This window comes from Carassius auratus, chromosome 40 (genome assembly GCF_003368295.1).
Source record: "Carassius auratus strain Wakin chromosome 40, ASM336829v1, whole genome shotgun sequence".
Taxonomy (NCBI): domain Eukaryota; kingdom Metazoa; phylum Chordata; class Actinopteri; order Cypriniformes; family Cyprinidae; genus Carassius; species Carassius auratus.
The window spans coordinates 16,047,444-16,073,757 of NC_039282.1; the positions used below are offsets into that span (position 1 = coordinate 16,047,444).

Sequence of the window (26,314 nt, forward strand, 5' to 3'; positions counted from 1 at the left end):
GCCACTCTATGGATTTCTGAGTTCATTCAGAGTGTTTTGTATGCACAGTGTGTTTGGATACAGTTTTAAGTGCTTTTTAGCAACTTAGCATCTCAGAAAGGAGTGAATGACATGGTTTAAATCATGCTATTAGAATGAAAGTTTGATGTGCCGTAAGCAATGGAAAATGTTCTACTAAAGTAAACCTATATTGTGCCTTTCAAATCTTTCTAATGACTGCCTTAGTGATATTTAGAATCTTGAATTTAGAATGCCTAAAGTGTTTCTGTGGCCACACATTGTAATATATCTTTCAGTAATATGTCTCACCAAAACATATATATATATATAAAAATCTAAATGTTTTTGTGGAAGACAATATTGTCATGTGAAAACAAATGTCTTTGGTGCATTAAAATAATATTTTTAAATTAATAAGGTTAAAATTGTATCTAAAATGTCTTTTTTTTTTAGTATTTCTAAAGTAATTGTTTATAAACTTTTGTGGCTGGTAAGAAATATGACTTTTATTCATTGTCTTTGATCGCTGTAAGAAATGTTTAACATGACAACATGTTGAAATCATCAGAAGATAACCTTGACAACTGGTTTTTTTTTTTGAGCGCATAAGACTAGTAGCTAATGATGTAACCCTGATCTGACTGTGGATCAGCATCCCTGTTGCAAATAGATCCATATAACTGTAAAATCCTATAGCAATACATACTCCACCCATCTGGCCTTAGTATCAGTTTTTCTTCATTTTTTTTCCCACAGTGTAGATACATGACATTGTGCATTTTCTATCATGCATACCATTTGAAACCATGTATTTGATTTATTTTTCAAGGTATTAGTTTATACTCATTCTGCACATTTATAAAAGCTTCTTGCACAAAGGCATGCATGAACGCACACCAGGTAGCATCTCTCTACTTCTTCCCATCAGTCTAATGAAGATGGATTTATCCAATCTATTCCCTGACACCAGAACCAGAGCAAGCCAACCCATCCCCTATGTGGTGTCATAGTCTTCTTTTCCTCCTCCGTTGCTCTTCTGTTCCTTGTCTCTGCATTTCCCTCTCCCCGATGTATCAGGCCGCCTGGTGAGCCACCAGAGCAAAAAGCGAAAAGGGCAAGAAATTTGTCACTTTCCCCAACAAGACCCTTAACAGACAAAAGAACAATGGCATTAATCATCTGACATTTCAATATTGTATTACCCTATCCGGTGAAAATCAAGGGGGTCATTAAACTGGTAAAAGGAGATGGAGGTGCTGATCAATAGAACAAGCCTCGGACAGAACCTTCAGCATTACTGCCGTCTGCAGATTCACAGCTGATGTCAGTAAGTATGATAGGAGATGGCCTTAACTAATTACCTCTATGTGAAGGGCATGAAGTGGCGTTCAATGCGTTGATGAAAAGAACACTTGATCAGCAGGCAATGACCACCTGAGGGGAGCCCCTTGTTTGTGGTGTCATCCGTGATGAGAGCCGCTAGTGTGAGGCTTTGTCTCTGTAATGCTGTAAAAACAAGAGCTGAACTCAATATGTCGAGTTCACAGAAATGCTTTTGACAAGGGTAGAGTTTGAGAATGTGCCCTCCAAATGTTTTCAGGTTCTGTGTTTGGTACGGGGGATAGGGAAGGTTTTTCTTCAAGCATGAATTTGAAGGAGTGACAGACGTATAGTGTGATACCTCAGTCGTTTCTCTTTGCTTTCACAAGCCTCTCCTGGCCGTTCACCCGTGTCTTCATCATTCATCACGCTGCAATCGTGGTGTGTCTGTTCGGTGTGTCGTTTAACTACCAAAACATGCCAATTTAGCCTGTTTGTGTCAATAGACATCTTCAAACGCTGTTTGGACATGGTCAATCATTGTGGAGTTTTAGCTTGCTGAGAGTTCAACAAAAAGAGTTTTTGAATGAATTGGTTGTTGCTTTTTGTTAAAACAAACTCACATACTGTATCTTAAAAGGAAGACAACTCTCTCATTGTTGACTCACCCTCACCCTGTCCCAGATGTACTGTATATGACTTGCTTTCTGCAGATGAACATTACAATTTTTTTTTTTAATTATTCCAAGTGTATGGCACCTCCAAAGTTGGCTTTTCAAGAATCACACAAAGTGAAGACGACAGCGATCCATACAGGCCCAGTTGATGAATCAATGGCTACGTTTACATGCAACCAATTAATCCGTTTGTAATCGGATTGACAGCTCAATCGGACTGAAAAGCCTACATGTAAACACCTTAATCGATCCGACTGAGCTTGATAGGAATGAAATTTTGATCTGATTGAAGGGGTGGTTTATTCCTCTTCTAATACGATTGAGAGTGCATGTTAACACTCAATCGGATTGATCCAAGAAACTGAAAGGACTGCACATGTGCAATGACGCAGAAATAGCGTAATGATGTTTGACTCGTAGAACAAACCGCTCTTCCTTTTGTATAAAGTGGTATAAATACGTGTCCTGTCTTTATAAAACTCTCCTTTCACTCGGCAACTGTGAAGTGGAGCACGACAACCACAGGCAACCCATTTTGGGTGTGGGAAGGAGTTTATTTTTTGCATGATAAATGTGAGCAGCACGGCACAGAGGTTTATACATTTATCCATAAATGGATCAATATTAATTCTGCAGTTAAAAACAAATGAAGAAACGTGTAGGAAAGTGGTTATTATGTGCTAACAGTGAGAAACTCTATATTTGTGCAGTGTACGAAAGAAAAAAAATCTGATTTGAAGCTTTGTGACACATAAATGCGCACATCATTTTTATTAGAGTTCATGTAAACACTACAATCAGATTCATAAATTGGAATGAATTCAGTCCGATTGAACCAAAAAATGTGCATGTAAACGTAGCCAATTTCTTCTGAAGTGAAACAATAGGTGTGTGGGAGATAACACTAAGATTTTACCCTTTAAATAAACCATTGCTTTTGGCCAACTAATACATGTGTTCATGAGCTGAACTTGCACTAGTTTCACAACACAGCTGAAGCTTCACAACATCCTGACGTTTGTGTCCGTGAATGCGTGTACTTAGGGCTAGGCAATATTATTCCAATTAAGCAATTGCATTCAGACAAATGACTGTGATATAAACTAGTTTGAAGCCAGATGAAACGGCGCTGACAAACAAGAGAAAACACTGTGCACAATGATACAATGGTATTGTGGCAGAAATGTGGGATGTATTCATATTGAATTTTATTATTATTAATGTAGACTTTTTTTAAGATGGATTAAAGGAGTAATGGAATGTATTATATAACTGAATATAATTATATATTATTAACTATGGTTTTTCATACAAATACATAGACACCATATAGTAAAATTATTTACTTAATGTTATTAAGATGATATATTTGTTGTTTTAACTGTGGTTATCACGATCTAAATGTATACTGCTATGGAAGACCAATGGTTAATTTGAATAAAACCATGTATTAAAATAATAATAATAATAATAATAATAATAATAATAATAATAATAATAATAATAATAATAATGCAGCCTGCACTGCAGGCTTTGCTGAAGATAGTCATCATCATAGTCAGGCAACACGATCTTGATTCATGATTTTAACTATATAACTCATTAAAACATGCATGAGACGTTGAGATTTTCTATTAAGATATTTATTTTGTTTAAGAAAAAATGACTGGAAAATTGTTTGTCATGTGCTGAGCATAATGCATAGTTTGAAGCCACAATTAATGGTCTGGTTTCTACAGCTTTCCCTTAAGAGAGAAAAAAATATTTCTTGGCCTGTGGCTCAGTGGAAGAGCATTGCGTTAGCAGCTCAAAAGGTTGTGGGTTTGATTCCCAGAGAACATGTTAGGTAAAAAATGTTAGCCTGTATGTACTGTAAGTTGCCTTGGATAAAAGCATCTGCTAAATGCATAAATGTAAATGTATTTCCCATCCCTACTTGTTGGCCAGAAGTGGTGGTCATATAGATATATACATTAAAGTGTTTGCATTTTTATTATTATTTTTAATTTTTTTGAAGCATCGGTTTTGGAAGTGCCCTTTAACTTGATGTGCAGATATATTCGTTTGTTGGAAGGATTTGATCTCAGAATAAAAATTTTGTTGGTTGATTTCTCTGAAAAGCTTTGGCTTTGTTTGTTTGAGCATCCTGATCTATTTTCCCTTTAGTAATGCTAGTGGCGTAAAAATGACTTTCCTTTTAATGTTAGCACTAATTGATGGCACTGGAGAGATGGATAAATCTAATAATGAACAAATGCATAAAGGATTACATACAAAGGATATGAAAGGATTCCTTGAATTGTTTTTTATGCAACATTTAGTGGGTTTTGCAAACGAATGTAATATTTAACAGGTTCAGTCTGAAACCATTATCGTGTGGCACTGCAGGTCTGTGAGGAATCATGCCGTTCTTTTTAATCATTGGTTTATAGAGACATCTTGATGCATAATTCATCCATTCATTTTCCTTTAAGATAGAGCAGAATGAGCAGAACTTCCCGTCAGTCGCTGGCGATTTGGCTCGTTCCAGTGCTTTTGGCAGGGAGATAGTTGTATAAATTTGACTGAACATCCTCCTGACTGTGCGATGGAGCCTTATAATGTAATCGGTGAAAACTCATAATAAAGCTGAAATGTAGTTATAAAAAAGAAAACCTGTAATTTGAGACTCAGGGGAGGACCACTATTACAGCTGAGAGATAGATGATTGGAGAACAGTCGGGCATCGGTTTAATTGAATTAAAACAACTTTGTTCCACAAAGTTCTGAGAAATTTTCCAGGCTGATGAGCTGTTGTTATTTTAAGGTCTCATCTTATCAGGAAACACATGCTGTAAAAAGAAAAGGATGTGAAGGAAGAATGGAAAAGAAAGAACTAAAGAAGAAAATTAAATAAGCTGGGGGAATGGTATGAAAGAATCAAAGCAGGAACACTCTAAATAAAATTCTAAAAATTCTAAATAAAATATATCAAGTTGCAAGCATTATATCAATGAGTTCTGTTTAATTTATAGGAAAAGTTCTTCCAAAAACGTTAAAGATTCTGTAAACTTACTCATTTCAGGCAGTTTTTCTTCCTCAGAACATATTTGGAAAATATAGAATTGGATCACTTGTGCACCAGTGGATCCTCTGCAGATCCTCTGAATGGGTGCCGTCAGAACGAAAGTCCAAACAGCTGATAAAACATCACAATAATCCACACCACTCCAGTCCATCAATTAATGTCTTGTGAAGTGAACAGCTTTGAGTTTGTAAGAAACAAATTCATAATTTAGAAGTTTTTCAGTTCAAACCCTTGCAATCATCTAAAATATAAGTCCTCTGTCCACAATAATGCTTTCTCCAGTTGAAACGGTTGTCTCGGCTGAATCAGGACAGAAATCTGCACAGATCAAGATGTTAATTGATTGGCTGGAGTTGTGTGGATTACTTGTGAATTACTGTGATGTTTTTAAGCAGCTGTTCGGACTCTCACTCCAGCGGGACCCATTCACTTTATTTTGGTGAAGGAAGGAGGAAACAAAGAAAGAAAATGAACTCGCTCCACAAATTAAAATCCTGTCATCTCTTCTCCAGAGAGGTTGTAAATGAATTGGATAGATGTGCATTGCCCGGGTGAATGAGGGTGGTGGGTGAGCAGGTGGGATTGATCTGCAGGGTCTCTGTGGGCAGCTGCAGACAGGAGGACGGCTTTCCTGACAACATACAGCTGTTACTCTTAATTACCTCCGATATGCGTGTGGAGTTAATTAATCCAGTTTGGGGGGAAAAGACAGACATGAATTTCCTAACAAAGGATATTAGGTTAAACTGAATGTTTGCCTGTATTAGCCTTCGAATTTAGCATCTCGTTTAATTCGTGAGCTCTCAGCGCCACAACAAAGCTAGATTGGACGGCTTGTTCATTTCCTTTTTCCTCACCTCCGTTTATGTTATAAAAAAGCTTGCAATTTCTAGTCAAGCACATTCGGTTTCCACATAAAGGAGACCTTTTCTTTTTCAGCCCGAATTTGGTGAAGCTGATAGCAGGGGGGGGACTCACAATTTACCCAGAGTTGTCAGATACTGTATATGTAGTATATATATATATATATATATATATATATATATATATATATATATATATATATATATATATATATATATATATATTATATATATATATATATATATTCCTAATACTAGCAGCAGAGTCAGTGTCTGTGTGTGTACCAGCTTTAATCACCTGTGCCTCATTGTGCACAGCATACACACCTTAGCTCATTATAATGATGGATCGAGCTAGAGGGGAAGCTCTTGGCTGCTCCAGATTTGTTCTCATTTAAAAGGTGTTTAATAGGGGAACACCTGTGGGGAACTGCTCTCGTTTTCTGACAGCAACCAAGACGCCTGGCAGATGCACAGGAGAAGGCATGCGTTTGACATTTTACTTTCTGGATGTCCCAATATTTGTCTGAGGATTTTCAAATGGAGCGTGTACATGATTGTCATCAGTGCAGTGGCTCTCAATAAAAGTTCCTTCACAAAATCGAGTGGACAGGGGGTTGCCTGAAATGACTGATAGACCTGATACAGTATTGTTCAAAATAATAGCAGTACAATGTGACTAACCAGAATAATCAAGGTTTTTCGTATATTTTTTTATTGCTACGTGGCAAACAAGTTACCAGTAGGTTCAGTAGATTCTCAGAAAACAAATGAGACCCAGCATTCATGATATGCACGCTCTTAAGGCTGTGCAATTGGGCAATTAGTTGAATTAGTTGAAAGGGGTGTGTTCAAAAAAATAGCAGTGTGGCATTCAATCACTGAGGTCATCAATTTTGTGAAGAAACAGGTGTGAATCAGGTGGCCCCTATTTAAGGATGAAGCCAACACTTGTTGAACATGCATTTGAAAGCTGAGGAAAATGGGTCGTTCAAGACATTGTTCAGAAGAACAGCGTACTTTGATTAAAAAGTTGATTAGAGAGGGGAAAACCTATAAAGAGGTGCAAAAAATGATAGGCTGTTCAGCTAAAATGATCTCCAATGCCTTAAAATGGAGAGCAAAACCAGAGAGACGTGGAAGAAAACGGAAGACAACCATCAACATGGATAGAAGAATAACCAGAATGGCAAAGGCTCAGCCAATGATCACCTCCAGGATGATCAAAGACAGTCTGGAGTTACCTGTAAGTACTGTGACAGTTAGAAGACGTCTGTGTGAAGCTAATCTATTTTCAAGAATCCCCCGCAAAGTCCCTCTGTTAAAAAAAAGGCATGTGCAGAAGAGGTTACAATTTGCCAAAGAACACATCAACTGGCCTAAAGAGAAATGGAGGAACATTTTGTGGACTGATGAGTGTAAAATTGTTCTTTTTGGGTCCAAGGGCCACAGGCAGTTTGTGAGACGACCCCCAAACTCTGAATTCAAGCCACAGTACACAGTGAAGACAGTGAAGCATGGAGGTGCAAGCATCATGATATGGGCATGTTTCTCCTACTATGGTGTTGGGCCTATTTATCGCATACCAGGGATCATGGATCAGTTTGTATATGTTAAAATACTTGAAGAGGTCATGTTGCCCTATGCTGAAGAGGACATGCCCTTGAAATGGTTGTTTCAACAAGACAATGACCCAAAACACACTAGTAAACGGGCAAAGTCTTGGTTCCAAACCAACAAAATTAATGTTATGGAGTGGCCAGCCCAATCTCCAGACCTTAATCCAATTGAGAACTTGTGGGGTGATATCAAAAATGCTGTTTCTGAAGCAAAACCAAGAAATGTGAATGAATTGTGGAATGTTGTTAAAGAATCATGGAGTGGAATAACAGCTGAGAGGTGCCACAAGTTGGTTGACTCCATGCCACACAGATGTCAAGCAGTTTTAAAAAACTGTGGTCATACAACTAAATATTAGTTTAGTGATTCACAGGATTGCTAAATCCCAGAAAAAAAAAGTTTGTACAAAATAGTTTTGAGTTTGTACAGTCAAAGGTAGACACTGCTATTTTTTTGAACACACCCCTTTCAACTAATTGCCCAATTGCACAGCCTTAAGAGCGTGCATATCATGAATGCTGGGTCTTGTTTGTTTTCTGACAATCTACTGAACCTTCTGGTAACTTGTTTGCCACGTAGCAATAAAAAATATACTAAAAACCTTGATTATTCTGGTTAGTCACATTGTACTGCTATTATTTTGAACAATACTGTATAATGAGGCTGGATTTGGGTTCTGATCAGACAAATTAATTAGGAGACCTTTATTTTTATGTAAAAAAAATAGGTCTAGGCGATAAAACGATAATTATCGCAATATGCGCAATTGCAATATTTTCCTAAATAAAACAATACCAAGAGTTTGATAATTGTCCAATGTGTATGTGCCAAGAGTGGAACAAAATCAAGATTGAGCTATAGCATTTGTGCATCTACACTAAATGTATTTATACTACTGTTTTTCACATAAAGACCTAGAAACTAATTTTTTTTTTTTTTTTTTTACTGTGGTGTTGAGGTGCTATATCGGTGGTTGTTATCAGGATCTAAATGGATGACGGGCTACTATGGTAGACCAATGGTTAATTTCAATAAAACTCAGAATAATTACATTTCAGCATATAAAAACAAGGTTGTTATAGTTTTTACAGATGTTAGTTTTTTTGATAATAAACATAAGTTTACATCTGCATCTCAAGGTACTGAATAAAATGTAATAATATTGCAGCCCACACTGCAAAGTGTGCTAAATCATGTATAAAACCTGTTTCATGATTTGAAACTACAGCACTTATTAGAACATGCAGATACCAAGATTTTTAATTTTTTTATTAAGATATTTATTTTTAGTGCAAAATAAGGTAAATAATTAAACATTGTGAAGTGTTCTGACTATAAAGAGTATAGTTTAAAATCACACTTAATGGTCTGCTTTCTACAACTGTCATTTAGAAACAAAAATCTGCCTTTAAACTTAAAAGATATAAAGATTTTACATTTATCATGATACATTTTTTTTTTAATCAACTGATATAAATTATCATTATCAATTATAACTGATATATATATATAATTTTTAGTTCCAGCCCTAGATGGGATGCAACAAGATTGGGAACACATGGACTCTATTCAGTAAAAACAATTGTTCAATGCAAATACTACAATTCATCTTACCTTGTGCAGTTTTGCATAGTTAGAATATGCCTATTTATTTTACTATCAATGTTTAAAAGAGCTGTGAAAATGCTTTCCATATCATTTGTGTAAATGTAAAAGGCAATATGGTATTTTCACACAAATTAGTCTAATATGGCTATAACAAAGTACAGTATTGTTCAAAATAATAGCAGTACAATGTGACTAACCAGAATAATCAAGGTTTTTAGTATATTTTTTATTGCTACGTGGCAAACAAGTTACCAGTAGGTTCAGTAGATTCTCAGAAAACAAACAAGACCCAGCATTCATGATATGCACGCTCTTAAGGCTGTGCAATTGGGCAATTAGTTGAAAGGGGTGTGTTCAAAAAAATAGCAGTGTCTACCTTTGACTGTACAAACTCAAAACTATTTTGTACAAACATTTTTTTTTTTTTCTGGGATTTAGCAATCCTGTGAATCACTAAACTAATATTTAGTTGTATGACCACAGTTTTTTAAAACTGCTTGACATCTGTGTGGCATGAAGTCAACCAACTTGTGGCACCTCTCAGCTGTTATTCCACTCCATGATTCTTTAACAACATTCCACAATTCATTCACATTTCTTGGTTTTGCTTCAGAAACAGCATTTTTGATATCACCCCACAAGTTCTCAATTGGATTAAGGTCTGGAGATTGGGCTGGCCACTCCATAACATTAATTTTGTTGGTTTGGAACCAAGACTTTGCCCGTTTACTAGTGTGTTTTGGGTCATTGTCTTGTTGAAACAACCATTTCAAGAGCATGTCCTCTTCAGCATAGGGCAACATGACCTCTTCAAGTATTTTAACATATGCAAACTGATCCATGATCCCTGGTATGCGATAAATAGGCCCAGCACCATAGTAGGAGAAACATGCCCATATCATGATGCTTGCACCTCCATGCTTCACTGTGTACTGTGGCTTGAATTCAGAGTTTGGGGGTCGTCTCACAAACTGCCTGTGGCCCTTGGACCCAAAAATAACAATTTTACTCTCATCAGTCCACAGAATGTTCCTCCATTTCTCTTTAGGCCAGTTGATGTGTTCTTTGGCAAATTGTAACCTCTTCTGCACATGCCTTTTTTTTAACAGAGGGACTTTGCGGGGGATTCTTGAAAATAGATTAGCTTCACACAGACGTCTTCTAACTGTCACAGTACTTACAGGTAACTCCAGACTGTCTTTGATCATCCTGGAGGTGATCATTGGCTGAGCCTTTGCCATTCTGGTTATTCTTCTATCCATTTTGATGGTTGTCTTCCGTTTTCTTCCACGTCTCTCTGGTTTTGCTCTCCATTTTAAGGCATTGGAGATCATTTTAGCTGAACAGCCTATCATTTTTTGCACCTCTTTATAGGTTTTCCCCTCTCTAATCAACTTTTTAATCAAAGTACGCTGTTCTTCTGAACAATGTCTTGAACGACCCATTTTCCTCAGCTTTCAAATGCATGTTCAACAAGTGTTGGCTTCATCCTTAAATAGGGGCCACCTGATTCACACCTGTTTCTTCACAAAATTGATGACCTCAGTGATTGAATGCCACGCTGCTATTTTTTTGAACACACCCCTTTCAACTAATTCAACTAATTGCCCAATTGCACAGCCTTAAGAGCGTGCATATCATGAATGCTGGGTCTCATTTGTTTTCTGAGAATCTACTGAACCTACTGGTAACTTGTTTGCCACGTAGCAATAAAAAATATATACGAAAAACCTTGATTATTCTGGTTAGTCACATTGTACTGCTATTATTTTGAACAATACTGTATATACTGATTTACGGCTAAAACGTTCAACTTATGCATTTTCTTAGTCAACCTATGTTATTCTAATGTTTTTGTATGTTGCTGGCCCTATGAAATGTTTTCACTGACCACTGGGGTAAGTTTAAGCTAAATATTTATTTTATTACATTTTTTTAGGGTCAGCTTTGTGTCCTAGGTGATGGGTTGAAGTGTCACAAGATGCATCAGAATGTATCAATCACAAAACAAGCAGGTCAGTTTCAGTATTTTGCTTTTATTTTTTCTTCATTTTTTTAAAATGCTTTTTTGTTTTAAGAAACAAATTCTTGCAGATGTCAAATGAATTAACACTCACATCCTCACCCCTTTTAGATCGTGACCGTCACAGCCAACCCACGACAGCCGGCCAATCACAACCACCCCAGATTCTCAAAACGACACCCATTTCCTGTTAAGTGCATATGTAAATCAAAATGTTTTTTTTTTTTTAATTATTAATAACGAAAGTGCACAGGTGGAGCAATACTTTCGTAAAAATAACATCCCTGCATTAATTCCTGTATATTTATTTCATTTTTGCAGGAAGTCTTGAGCTGGAATGAGAATCTGGAAAAGACACCAAAGGTAAGGATGAAGGGATTCGTTTCCATTCATTCTGTCGTTTGTAAACAGCTTATCCTTTTTCTTTTCTCATAACCCTACATCAACAGGTTTAACGAGGCCTTTTGTCGTACCGTCCGCGCTCCCCTCGCGTAAGACAAAAAGGTTAATCGATAACATAATTCAAAATAAAGTTTAGTGATTGTGCTTTTAAAACCAAAGTCAAACATAGAACAACAAACACCGACAATGACAAAAGAATAACAGTGCATTATAAAAACAAAAACAAACAATAACTCAAAATGTGGCACTTTTCCTGGGGCAGTTTAAACACTAGGACAATTTACAACCAGGATGGCGGGCTATAAAAAAATTATACAAATTATATTAACTGGCGTAATTTAAAAATTATTCAAATAAACCAAGGAAGACAAATTGAATGCACCACGATGGATTATAAAAGACAGTTAGATATGTATACACGTGTATGTACATGTCAGCCAGTCCCTTTGTGCATGGAGTTTCATTACAGTAACAGCTGACTGACAACCTTCTCCCCAGGGTGAACAAAGCCATAATCGATTTCAGGAGCTAACAGACACGCCATATTGCATTGGAAACACAACAAAACTGCATTAGCCCCTCTCAAATGCACTTTTTAGTTTTTCTTCTTTAAAATGCACATTGAAAATGAAGGTAAATAAATGAAGAATGGTTGGTCAGTTTTCCAAACATGACTCTATGTCGGTAGTTTTCAGTAAAAGATACCGCCGAGATGGTCAGACTGCGCTGAAGATGGTTGCTGAGGAACTTTAGACAGACGTATTTTTATCTTCAGCTCTCCACCATCTGAAAAGAAAAGACCGAAGCATTAAAGCGAACATACAATGAAACATATTTTTTGCCTTTTTTTATTTCTTAAACTTATTTCAAGATTGTTGACAATAATTTCCATTGTCGAATAATATATATAATTATTTGTCAGTTCATTATAAAAGTAATTTTAATGCATTTATTATGCCTTATAATGCACTTTATAATGCATTGTACAATCTCATGAATTGTAACCACAGATGATACATTTAATTCAATGTTACAGTAAGCATTTTAAATTCAGTTATAATTACGACAAGATATTTTGTATTACAATGCATTTTATGAATAACTATAATGCATAATACCCTATATACTAACCCTAACCCTTCATAACGCATTACACATAAATACTTTTAAGTGTTACCAAAATGTTTCCTTTTTTTTTTTTTTTGCTTAAACAGAAATGAGAAATGTTGCATTAGCAACTAACTGAAATGGCAACGAATTTCAATATTCACAACGATTCATCACTCGATTTGCAAATTAACGGTGCTCTGGTTTGCATCTTGTCCAGTTACACAGTTTCGCAGTCACTATGTAAATGTGGTTGACCACAGATTGCTATTGACCAATCAGAATCAAGTATTGCTTTCATTTTCCTAGGTATGTAAAAAGAAGTAAAAACACACCTCAAGCTCCTCCCCTCCTGTCTGGAAGGCTCCTATGGTGTTCAGCCCAAAATCTGCAGGGTTTCTGCGGGTCCCCGGAGCCCCTTCACCTCTCCGCCGTCCACCGGATCCTCGAGAGGACAGTGAACTGGAGGAGCTTGGGTCCCTTTCTCCACGAGGACTGTGGACGGCTGGGAAAGATGGGCGACTGTAAGGTAGGATGTCCTCTGAGCCGGAGAGATATGAAAATGAAAGGTAGGTAACTTGAGTATTATTTATCACAGTATTTAAGGTGAGAAAACAGGACTGTAGAGCAGTACCTGGCTGCTGGCGACTCTTATGGCTTGCACCCGCATCCTGTTTGTTGCTTTTCCCAGTTCTCTGACCCTTCTGTACATCCTGGCCCTCCCTCCGTTCTGAAGAGCTGGTCCGAGTGTCCGAGCCATCCCGGGGTCTGGGTCCGCCCGAACCCGTTCGCTTGTCCTTGCCATCAGCAGAACTGGATCTGGGCGGCATGGCCCCCCGTGGGCCCTCTGGGATGGTTTTAGCCGGGTGTGTTGGAGACTTCAGCATGGCTGGAGGAGGAATCGGAGGAGGGGGAAGATCTGTGAGCAAACAAAAAGAAATTATTTTGTGTGAATGTTTGATATGTTGTGGGAGTGTACATTTTAGCTCGTCATTTACCTTATTTTTGCCATAAGAGCAGGTGCAGCCATTTGTAACTTGAATGTGTGGAATCATGTGTTATATTTAGCTATACTGCTTGATATTATAAACTGGTGTTCGTTATCATATTATTTGAACCCATATGCGTCTTTAGGGACTTTTTTATTATCATTTTTTTTTTTTTTTGCTAGTTCTGGCTGTGTTGATGCAAACAGCCTAAATATAACCAGAAATGTGCTTTTATTGAAATTTTCCTTTAACAAATCTGGTAAAAAAAAATAATAAAAAAAAATAAATAAAGATTAAGTTAATTTATATTACAAATATAATATACATATATATAAAAAAAAAACTTAAAATAAGGACTACAAAGATTATATGTTCTTATTAAAATCTAAAAAAAAAACGACGTTTAAAAAAAACAACGTTTAGGTGCAATGCCATTTTAGCAAAAAAAAAAAAAAAAATCATGCATTCTTAGGTTAGGCTTCAAAAATTATTTTTTTTTTAAATGGTTAAATTTTCCACCTGATGCCACCGCTTTCCTCCGGTAATTATGATCATGCACAAAAATAATAATGCATAAAAATGGATTTAAAAAGCTGCATTCCTGAAAATTAAGCAATTTTTGGTAGCTATGTTGGTAAAAAAAAAAAAATGTTAGTAAAAGCAGTCAAAAATATATTTTTATGATCACATTTTGACAGACCTCTATGTAGCACATAGGTTAATGTATTATAATAATAAATGCATTGGTTTGTAGTGCAGTTACTACACCTAGTTATTGTTTTAGTTATTTAGTGGCTAATTAATCAGACGGCTCGCACATTTAATGAAAATAGCTTCCTTCTGCATTGCAAAATAAGGTGGATATTCACACATGCTAGTGTCCTTCAGAACCAGACATTCAGCTAATTGACACCAGAACTCATTTGTCTGGCACCCGGAAGGTGCCGTGGAAACACAGCTGTGCTGTTGCGTTGCAACCCTCTAAACAGCTGCACGCTGGAGCTCTTTCCCACCGCGGCGCCGCTAGTCAGTCGAGAAACTGTGAATGACGGTTCATCACTGTCACTGGATGTCTCCATGCTTCACATGCCAGTTATTCAGTGTTGTTTACCATTCCCGTTCTTGTTATAATAGCATCGGCTAAAAGAGACATCCGAGCTCTGTGCGTGACGAATTTCGTAAACTTGTGCCAGAAATGCTGAAACCTTATTCAATTACACATCAACATGCATGCATATGAAATGACATCCAAATACTCCAGTCACAAATATACATGTTACGTAAATATTGCGTCACTAAGACTATTTGTTGACAAGTTTAAAAAGTGCTCAAATGGTGCTTGGGAGCTGCGTCAACATTTTTACCCATTCAAGGTCAAAGCACAGCCGACGTCTTCACCGAGTGCATGCCTCGTTTTGTCGAGGAGAGCTTAGTGCTCCTTCATCACCGCTCTGACACTCAGCAAAATACGAGAGGGGTCAGTGGACGTGGATGGTTTTTATAAGCTCTGTGTCTTGCAGTAGTCAGGCAGCGAATCGATGCCAGGGTGAGAGAGACGGGGCGCATTTCACAGGAGCAGAAGAGAGCTGTTAGATTTACGAGAAGGGAGGACGAGTGAGGGAGGGCTCTCTGCTTTATACAACAGCTAGCTCTGCTGTCCTCATTTGCGCGAGTACTTCCTGTGTTGCTGTGAAATTACAAGTAGGGTAAAACACGGCCTTTCTTGCTTAGATGTGATGTCAATGATTGATGTTTAGAATCAGAATCAGAATGAGCTTTATTGCCAGGTATGTTAACACAAACGAGGAATTTGTTTTCATGACAGAAGTTTTAGTGCCTTTTTTTCACTCAAAAATTTGGTGTCAGTAAGATTATTATTATTATTAAATATTTTTTTATTATAGTTATGATGCTGAAAAATTGTAACATTTTGAAATATATGAAAATAGTTATAAATTGTGTTATTTAACAATATTGCTGTTTTTACTGTATTTTTTAAAAAGTACTGTATTTTTCGGACTATAAGTCGCACTTGAGTATGAATGGTAAATGGACTGCATTTATATAGCGCTTTCAACAGACCACATGGCCATCCAAAGCTTTTTACAATTTGCCTCACATTCACACACTCATTCATACACCAACTGCGGCGTCAGCCATTCAAGGCACCATCCAGCTCATCGGGAGCAGCTGGGGTTAGGTGTCTTGCTCAAGGACACATCGACACTTGGTCAGGTGGAGCCGTGGATCGAACCACCAACCTTCCGGTTTGTAGACAACCTACATGAACCACTGAGCCACTGCCGCCCCCATAAGTCGCATCAGTCCAAAAATACATCATGACGAGGAAAAAAACTAAGTTGCAATGGACTAGAAGTCGCATTTATTTAGAACCAAGAACCAAGAGAAAACATTTCCGTCTACAGCTGCGAGAGGGCGCTATATGTTTTCAGTGTAGACTACAGGAGCAGTGAGCAGCATAGAGCGCCCTCTCGCGGCTGTAGACGGTAATGTTTTTTCTTGGTTTATTTCTCTTGGTTCATGTCAAATTAATTTTGATAAATAAGTCGCAGGACCAGCCAAACTATGAAAAAAAGTGTGACTTATGGTCTGGAAAATACGGTATATATAAAAATAAAAAACGAAGCCTTGGTGATCATATATAAAAGAAAAAGAAAAACCATCCCAGAACTTTTGAACAGTGGGATTATGATTTCTTATCAAATATTTTGACTGATTTTGAATGTAAATGTAAATTGTAATTTTGGTATAATTTTAACATTTATATATATATTATCAACATATATTTTATCAATTGCTTAACATACTCTAATCAAACATAAACATCAAACCCATTTTTATAGCTTAATTCTAAAGTGTCATTTTGCCTGGCTGCAGTGAAAATAAACCAAATTCTTGTCAACCAACCAGTGTTGCCAAGTCAGATTTCCCGCAGAATTGGGCTACATTTACACTGTTGCCGCGGGGTGTTTTTTAGTCTGTGGGTTAAAGCAATCTCCAGGCATGGAAATGCATTCAACCTGAATATATTATTCAGTTTCTTTTCAGCCACTTTACAAATTTTCTCATATCTGCTTCAAAACATTTGATAACCAAAGACATCCTTTAGCATTCCTGCAGACAACTTTTCTAGAAATCTGGAAACATACTTCTAATAGAAACTTGCAGAGGAAACTAAGACAAAGGGAGAGATGAACGTCTGGAAAAGACTGGCTCTTTCCTCTCCAGACAGAAGTGGAGACAGATGAAAGGTTAACAGAGGCCTTCTGGAGAGGAGTTGGAGGAGGACGAGATAATAAGCCTGGTGTCACCCAAAGCACTGAGCAAACAAGAGCAAAATTAACAGAGGCGGGGGGAGTACGTGTTTGACGCCTGCTATTTGGGGGGTTGGTAGGCAATATGTATATCAGATCTAGTTTTGAGTGTGTTTATGTGAAATGCATTCAAACCACAACCACCTCCTCCTTTTCCATGTGAAACATATTTAACCCTCCCACACAGCGTAACTCAACCAAGGCCTATCAAATCACACATTCAACAGAAACTCTTCAGCGGCCAACAGCACACAGAGACGAGAGAGAGAGATACCGGAGAAGATTGGAAGAGGGGGAGGACGAGATTAAAGTGAAGGACAGATGAGAGGGGCTTGTTGATCTGATAGAGCCAACCAAGGCCTGTGTGTGACTGATATTAAATCTCAGTGTCAACACACAAGGACAACTTGACTCAATGATGAGACGCAGCAGATGAGAACGTGTGCACAAATACATGCTCGTACAGAAAGTTTGGACGTGTAATGTTTGTGGAACGGCAACAAACGTGAGCTTTCTGAAGGCTTCAGTGAAGCTTTGGCACCTGCTGCAGTTTCATTAGAGACTGCCCTCTCCATCTCCTCTCGCTCTTTATGATCCTGCTCCATATATGTACAGATCAAATGTTTGAAAGACGCATACTTGTGTGTGGGTAGCTGATACATTCCATATCCGTTGCACTTATGAGTTATCATTTTGAATTCCTTCAGGGAAGCTGTTTATGTATTCAAATTTTTTATGTGGATTTAAGTCTCATGAGATGAGTTTTGTAAAAAAAAAAAAAAAAAAAAAAGGCAATTAAATGTAAATAAATTCTAACATTGAATTAAATAATAATTAAAAAAAACTAGTAGGATGTTACCAAAATATTGTAATTTATATTAAAAACATTATAATATTTGTAACAATATAAACATTTAAAATGTTACCAAAAATAGTATAATGTTTATCATAAACTTAATATTTTAATACATTTTATTAATAGTAAATTATACAATTTTTTTCTTTATTAAAAAAAAATTCATTATCTATATAATTAACTTTTACATAAATTGTTTTTACATTTATGAATTATATATTTTCTATTTTTATCATTAAAAAGGATTATGAATTTGTAATGTATATTATAACATGCTTGGTAGCATTAAAACATTTTTTGGGTGTATTGATATAAATTGTAATATTTTGCAGAATATATATATATATATATATATATGAAACAAACAAGGTCACTAAGTATTTAGTACTGATGATGTCGTCCCTAATGACCGTGTACAGAAAGCAGAATTGTGTGGACGTACCCTCTGTGAAGACCTCTCGGCGCTGGTAGCCTGTCTGAGCAGCTGGATGTTGTTTTTGTCTCTTTAGAGGCCTCCTCTGACCCGGGGCTGTGCTAACGTTACTGTCTGTGGACACTGGGCTGCCTGGACGGTGTCCCGCTGGGAAGTTTGGGTATTTCCGTGCTGCTGGCAAATTAGAGGAGTTTGCTTAGTTCAGCTCTATTAATTAAAGGCCGCAGAATTAAACACAAATTAATTCAGCCACTGTAGGATGAATAACGTTACAGTTAGTGTCACCATTTAAAACAATTATCATTTAATCTCATGAGCAAATATTAGGAACTTTTGGTGAGACACTTCCATATCTTCCATAATGTCCAAGTGAAACGAATATTCAGTGGAATAATAATAATGTAGCCTGGGATTGAGTTTGTCCATTAAAATGGATTCAAGGTAGATTTATATTGTTAGGCCTGTTTTAATTACACACATTAACATCGGGAACATTTATTAAGGAAGCATATACACGTTTCAGTACCTCCAGACACTGGTAGCTGATGGTGGCCTTTCCCAGGATGCTTTGCCACTCGTAAACCAGCATATTCTGCTGCAGCTGCTACAGCCTGGGCGAAATCAGCATCGGTAAAGAAAGATCCGTCTGATGAGCTGACGGCGCTGGAGCGACCCGACGAGGCGTTGTCCTCCTCTGAAGCCGAGCCCCAGCCGTTGATCATAGAGCCGGTCACGGAGCTCTCCAGGTCACAGGTGCTGGAGGCCGGGGTCTGTTCCAGGCCCCGCAGGAGAGCCCTCTGCTGGGGCAAGTGCTGCTGGTGAGGGTGGGTGTGGAGCTGGTGGACTCGAGCCACCTCCGCATCCGTCTCGTCACCCTCTTCCTCGTCCTCTTCTTCCTCCAGACCGTCTGTGTCAAGACCGAGGGGGCTGGATATGTAGCCGTACGTGTGTGGAGGGGAGAAGGGCCGTGGTGGAGGAGGTGGGCTCACCAAGAGTCGCCTAATGAAGGACGATTAGTCAAATACAACAAACTGGAAATGGTTTAAATGAAAAGCATTGTCTAGCTGTTGCAGCTGGCGTACCTGCGCTCGTGTATGTCAGGGTTCTCCTGCAGCATTGGCTGCATCTCCTCTTGAGGGGACGGGGTGAGGGTCGCGGTGGACTGGTGACTGTAGGACACAGCGGCAGGTGAGGAAGCAGCTCCCCGTACGGGCGGTGTTGGTCCACGCTCCAGCTCCACCTCTTCCTCCTCCTCTTCTAGCTCGTCAGGTTGCAGATACATACGAGACGGCGGCAAAGGGCACTGCAGATCTGTGTCATAACTGAACAGAGAACCAAAGAACACATGATCTCTCTGAAAAACTTAAATCACAGACATTTTTAAACACATCTTGCAATCTCACTTACGTATTTTGTGTAATCTTTTTAGGATTTAATATTTACTAAAGACTTGATGTGTACTAAAGATGCTGTACAAACTGTCTGACACATGTATTTAATATAACAGTGATTATATTTGTTATTTTAAAATATCTCTGTAATTTAAATTGTAATTTACTTTAGCTGTTTTCATATTTTGTTGATTTATTAATAATTGTAATAATATTACTTTATTTTTAAATTGATATAGTTTATTTTATTAAAGTATAAACATTACAATATTGTTTATAATTGTTTTTTCACATTATCTTGTATTATTTTAATTTGTATTATAGTAATATTTTATTGATGTATTAATACTAATTAATAATGACATAATAATGGCAATTAAATAATTTTATGTTTAAATTAATTTTATTTTTACTTTAAAGTATGTATGTGTGCGTATATATATATATATATATATATATATATATATATATATATATATATATATATATAACATTTGAAAGTAATATAAATTCATAATATAATATGCTATATGTAAATAATATTATTACAATGGTAAAAACCTAGGTAATACATAAACTATGAATAAACTTCCTAATAGATATGCATTTATGAACATGCATAGCTTAAGTGGAAACCTGTGTGTTGATCTTACCTGTCGTCCATCATGAGGGTGTATTCCTGACACGGAGCTAGATTAACCGGAGGAGAAGGCAACAGTTCGGTCCAATTCATTGTGTTCTGTTTGGCCTGTTTAGTTGTTCGCCCACCTTTTTTCTGTCCTTGACTTCCTGTAAAGTAGAAAAATAAAAAATGCCCATTCAGTGTGATACAAACAGAGCTATAACAACTCCTAGCCCACAATGCCATCTGAACTCATGAATTAATTTGATTGCAAACTAAAATGTTTTAATAAGCTCTTGTTCACTTTGTTTTCTGTTGGTTTGTTTGCTGAGCTTGAGGCATTTGTGAAACAAATGGCACTTTTACACTCAGGAGAAGCAACATTAATGACACCCACACCATAATTTATGCACTGTAAAATGCTTATGTGCATTATCTCTCTATTTGTAATTAACGTTGCACTCTCCATCAAAAAAAAAAAAAAAGTCTAATTTTTCAAAACTAACACTCTTCATTGCCCAGAGGAGAGGTAGAGAGAGCATTAAAAAGAGAAACATTGAATGGCCAGTTAACAAAAAGGAATTAAAATTCAGAGCCAATGAGCTGTGAGGACCCTCTCTTTAATTACCTGAACTTCAAATACAATATAAAAATAGATCAGATGCATTATGCCGGCAGCCTTGCATACGTTGCAGAATGGGCCTCATTTATCTTTGTCCTGCAACAAACACCGGCTTTCTGACAACATTATCCCCCTTTCTTTGAGTCGGATGGATGAACGCTGGAGTAATTAATGACTGTGTGTGAATCACAAAAAGGGAGGGGGATATCCTCCGAATCAGAAACATCCCGGGAAAATGCGGCAGACCTTAGAAATCTGCAGGGAACATGGTTTTAACTAAAGGACTGAGAGAGAGATAGCTGCTGCAATTTAAGAAATGCGCTCCTGAACCTCAGAAATCGTGAGGAAGAATCGCCTCCTTTTGTTCGGACGTAAATGTTTCTCTTTGTTCCCTGAGGTTCTCAACAATGAGTGAGCGATTTGTAAATGTCCTGTTTTGCATATGATTTACTGCCTCTTGAGTGATGAAAAGGCTCAGAAACAATGGAAATGAAAATTGAATAATTGCAGGCTAACCGTCTAGTAGATGATGTCTGTAGGTTTGTGAGACAACTTGGTTTGTTGGATGGATGGATGGACTTATGTTGGATGGATGGATGGATGGATAGACATATGTTGGATGGATGGATGGATGGATAGATGGACATATGTTGGATGGATGGATGGATGGATGGAGGGACATATGTAGGATGGATGGATGGATGGATGGACATATGTTGGATGGATAGATGGATGGATGGACATATGTTGGATGGATGGACATATGTTGGATGTATGGATGGACATATATTGGATGGATGGATGGGTGGACATATGTTGGATGGACGGATGGATGGATGGATAGATGGACATATGTTGGATGGATAGATAGACAGACAGATGGATGGATGGATGGACATATGTTGGATGAATGGATGGATGATAGATGGACATATGTTGGATGGATGGATAGATGGACATATGTTGAATGGATGGATAGATGGAAATGTTGGATCGATGGATGATGGATGGACATATGTTGGATGGATGGATGGATGGATGGACATATGTTGGATGGATGGATGGATGGATGGATGGATGGATGGACATATGTTGGATGGATGGATGGATGGATGGATGGACATATTTTGGATGGATAGATAGATAGACAGACAGATAGATGGATGGACATATGTTGAATGGATAGATAGATAGATAGATAGATAGATAGATAGATAGATAGATAGATAGATAGACAGATAGACAGATAGACAGACAGATAGATGGATGGACATATGTTAGAGGGATAGACAGATGGATGGATGGACATATGTTAGAGGGATAGACAGATAGATGGATGGATGGATGGATATCTTACCAGAGGTGCTGCTCCCCCTGTCGGAGCTGCTGTAGGTTCCTCCTGTGAGGACGTCCTGGGTCTGGTTATAGGGGATGGTGCCTGAGATGGGCCCCTCGACTCGATAGTGGTCTAAGAGGTTGCAGTCAAGAGATTTTGAGTTTTAGTTTTTATTATACATATGGGTGAGGCATTATATACCAGTACTTCACATACCACAGTAAATGAAAAAAAGTTTTATTTTGAACTAGACGAATATAAGTTCTTACGCTTATGCTTACGCTTAAAGCTTTACAGTCGACATTCAAGTGGAAAAATTTTACAAATGGGTTTCAGTCATAAGCTGTTATGACTTGTTGGTGACTGGTTTCAATTGTCTACAAAGTATGAAATATCACACCCACACTCAGTTAGATTCATGCAAGTCGAGTCGAAAAGCAAACACAATGACCTTTTTAGTGACACAATATGAAGCAGCAGATAATGGATAGCTTTGAGCTTGAGTTACATTCCCCCTTATTTGTACAGTAATCTAAGATCTCTGGCTTCACACTGTTCTGAGACATCCGATGTTGTGCTTTACCTTCATCCCATTCAAACAGTAAAACAACAGCTATAAATATGGATTAAGTTTACTAGCAGAGCAAAGAGTTGAATTACACAAACACAATATGAGCAACCGTGACGGGAGGCTATTAAGATTCAAAATCATGTAATGCTTTTATTATGGTCTGAATAGGAGGAGACAATAGAGCAACAAGACAAGAAGAGCAGCAATTTGATGATGCACTTTCATGGTAAACCGAGAAGAACATGGCAAGCGTTTCTCTGAAGAGCCTGATCTAGTGTTTAAAACGGAATTCACCAAAAACTTTTTGTGGACCGCAAATAAATCTACAAAACTCACCCTTATTCAGTTTGTTCTGTTCCATGACGTTATACTGCAGTGGTGTGTTGATGTCTGGCTGTTTTTGAGGTGTTCCCTGGCTGCTCTTCCAGCTCTGCTTCTCGTTAAGGTCGGCACTTCCTCCGCTGCTGCTGTTCACGCTGTTGTTGGCCAGGCTGGACTGGATGAGCTGGGTGGTGGCGTAGGGCGTAGGCTGACCGCCGGGTCCCACGAAACGGCCGTCCTTCAGGTTGGGGCTGTTGAAGGTCTTCATCTCATTGATCTTGTTGGAGAGGTCCACGTCGCTGTAAAGGCCCGTGTCGGGAGCCAGTAGGTTGGTGGCCTTGTTGTCCATCTGGTTGCTGTAGTTGGCGATGCAGTCAGCTGAACGATAGAAGAGGAGTAAGTAACCATTGTAAGGAGTAAGGGTGTACTCACACTAGGCACGGATGCTATGAACAGGGCCCGAGTACGATTGTCCCCCCTCCCCACTCCCCCTCTGGCCTGCACTCACATATAGGGTTTCAGCATTCGTGCCGGAGCACGCTTACGTCATTATGTTGCGACGTTTCGGGATAAACAGGAAGAGCGGCTCTCTCTTAACACAATGGAGTGCATCGCTCTGTTTTCTTTGTGGATAATTTTGTGTTGTTTGGTCCACAGCCTGTTGTTAAACAGATGTGTCGCCTTAGTGGCGCGAAAATTTTCACGTAATCGTGCTGCTCGTATGAGGATGTTTGCAAGGACTTTGCAGTTTGTAGTTTTTATGCGTTTTGCACCTCTGCCGTAGACCAAAGCGACCCTTTCCCTCCCATGTTGGTTTTGGAGCGTCGCAAAACCGTGATGCAAAGCGTCCTTTTCCGTGCTCCGGCACGGTTAGTGCTCACACTGCATGCGAACCGCGCCCGAGTCCAACTGAACCGTGCCCTGGCCCACCTCTTCCAAGCGGGCCAGGGCCGGCCAATCGAGCCGCGCCCGGGCACGATTTGGAGCACTCACACTAGTCAAATGAACCACGCTTTGGTGGTCAAACGCACTCGGGCACGGTTCAAACTGGCAGTGTGAGTACACCCTAAGTAACCTTGTGTTTAGGATCTACGGATAAACCTGGATTCTGATATATTGTAGGTTTTGATGTACTGATAAGAATGAAGTGCTTTTAAGATAAGGGAACATTTACAGAGAGAAGACACTAGGTTGGTTTAAGTATATGCTAATTAGCGTTATACCAACGAGAATGATGTTTTCAGACAGAAAGATAGATCATGTGGAATCCCTGCCACTCCGATCCTCCTCCTCCTCTACAGCCTCTCCCTCGACTACAACACAAGCCAAGCGTGTCACTTTGAGTTTCCCGAGCAGCCGCGAGAAAGGCATCCCAGCTCATCAAGCAGGATGTTCCAACACGTCCGAATCAAAAGCCTCCTTAACGAGGAACGCTGTAAAACACCATCCTCTGACAGATCCAATTTTCCCCGGCTCATAAAATATTCAAATCCTCCCTGGGATCTGAGCGAGAAGCTTGGCGCGTAAATACCGTGGCCTGTCATTGGACGGATTTCAAGCGTGGCTCATGTTTCCATAAGAAGGAACGGCTCTGCACTTCAAAGGTTGACGTATCAATGATAAAAGATCCTATAGAATGAAGCAAACTAAGACGTCTATTCAGAGAAGCCCTATGGGTACTGATCCGGTTAATATCCTGGAGATTTTTTAGTATTTGACACACCAGGCAAGCGGGGTTTCAAGCATTTAAAACGTCATGCTGTGAGAATCACTCAACATTTATCCTTCATTCCAGTTTTGATGAAGGCGACAGGGATAAAATCTAGTGTTAGTGAAAACACACTCCCAATAAATCAAATGTAAAGTGAAATTTTTTGGTTAAAAAGCCCCATCTACAGTTTCTATGGACAGTATGAACAAACACAAAGCCTACTCTTCAGCCTACCCATGAAAATGGTAGCTAATTTTTTTTAATTCAATAGAAATACATTTCCTAAAAGGATTGGGTGCATTTAAGGGTTCCGCTATGAATGAAATACTCCTAGCAAACGGCTTAGTTGCAGCAGCTGATATCTGAGAACAAATAAGCTCTTGTAGTGACATTTAACTATCATTAAATGAACCAACAGTGACACCGCTGTCCAAACTAAGAGTTGCTTGTGAAATCTGGGTGACTGTGTATATTAACACCACTTTGTCACTTTCAGTGAGTGTCTCTTTGGACTAGCGAGTCAACCTGGTGTTCTATTGTTTGTGAAGAAACTTGCTGACTCCTGAAATGAAGCCACCTGGAGGTGCTCAATAACTCCTTGTCTTTCCTCGCCCCCTCTGTTTTCTCTCTCTCAGGTCTTTTTTGACCTCTGTAACGGCTCCTGGTTTCCAGAATAAGCGAACACTTATGAGAAACTGCATTAAAAGGTTCTAACAGCGGTATGGAAATGAGACGCTGATTGGATTAGCTGGACTACAGCATGCGACCACTTTTATTTTCCCTAAAACAGCCCAAACTTCAACAAGATTTATGAAAACGTCATTGCACAAACAATTTTGTATAAGGTTAATGTTAAACGCTTTAAATCAAATTAAACGAGTCACTAAGTCAAAGTTACCATAATAAAACCTCTTTACGTCATTACTTCTGGAAGAGTTTTTCCTCATTTGTCGCTTTGAATAAACTGCTAACTGAGGACACTTTCTAACTGAGTAAATGGAAAAAATGTGAAATCATCTCTACTTATATTTGTAATTTGGTCTCTTTACACATCATCTTCCATGCATTTTAAACTGAAATGCTACGTTTGGAAATCTGAGATCAGATAACAAGGGTTTTCTTACTTGTGAATTTGAATATAGCGCAGCATTATGCCTTTGTAGACTACTACACTACTACACACACTCGCTCACACACACACACACTCACCTGGGCGGCTGTAGGTGGCCAGATTGCTGTCACTGTTTCCGTTGCTGCCGGTGCAGCAGTTGATGGTGCAGTCATTGTGATTGGAGCAGCTGTTCGGCCATGTGTCCGCGAGCCAGGGCTGGGTAGCTGGTTCACCCATATTCAACAAACCTGGCCTGGAAAACACAGACACAAGTGTGATTCATTACTAACTTGGAAAGGGTAAATGCACACGTATGATCCTGATCAGTT

General features: G+C 38.4%; 1 pseudogene; it reads right to left on the reverse strand.

The window, feature by feature from the left end:
* Positions 1-11,171: 11,171 nt before the first annotated feature.
* The window catches only part of LOC113058714 (roundabout homolog 1-like), a 220,690-nt pseudogene continuing 205,547 nt past the window's right edge, over positions 11,172-26,314 (reverse strand).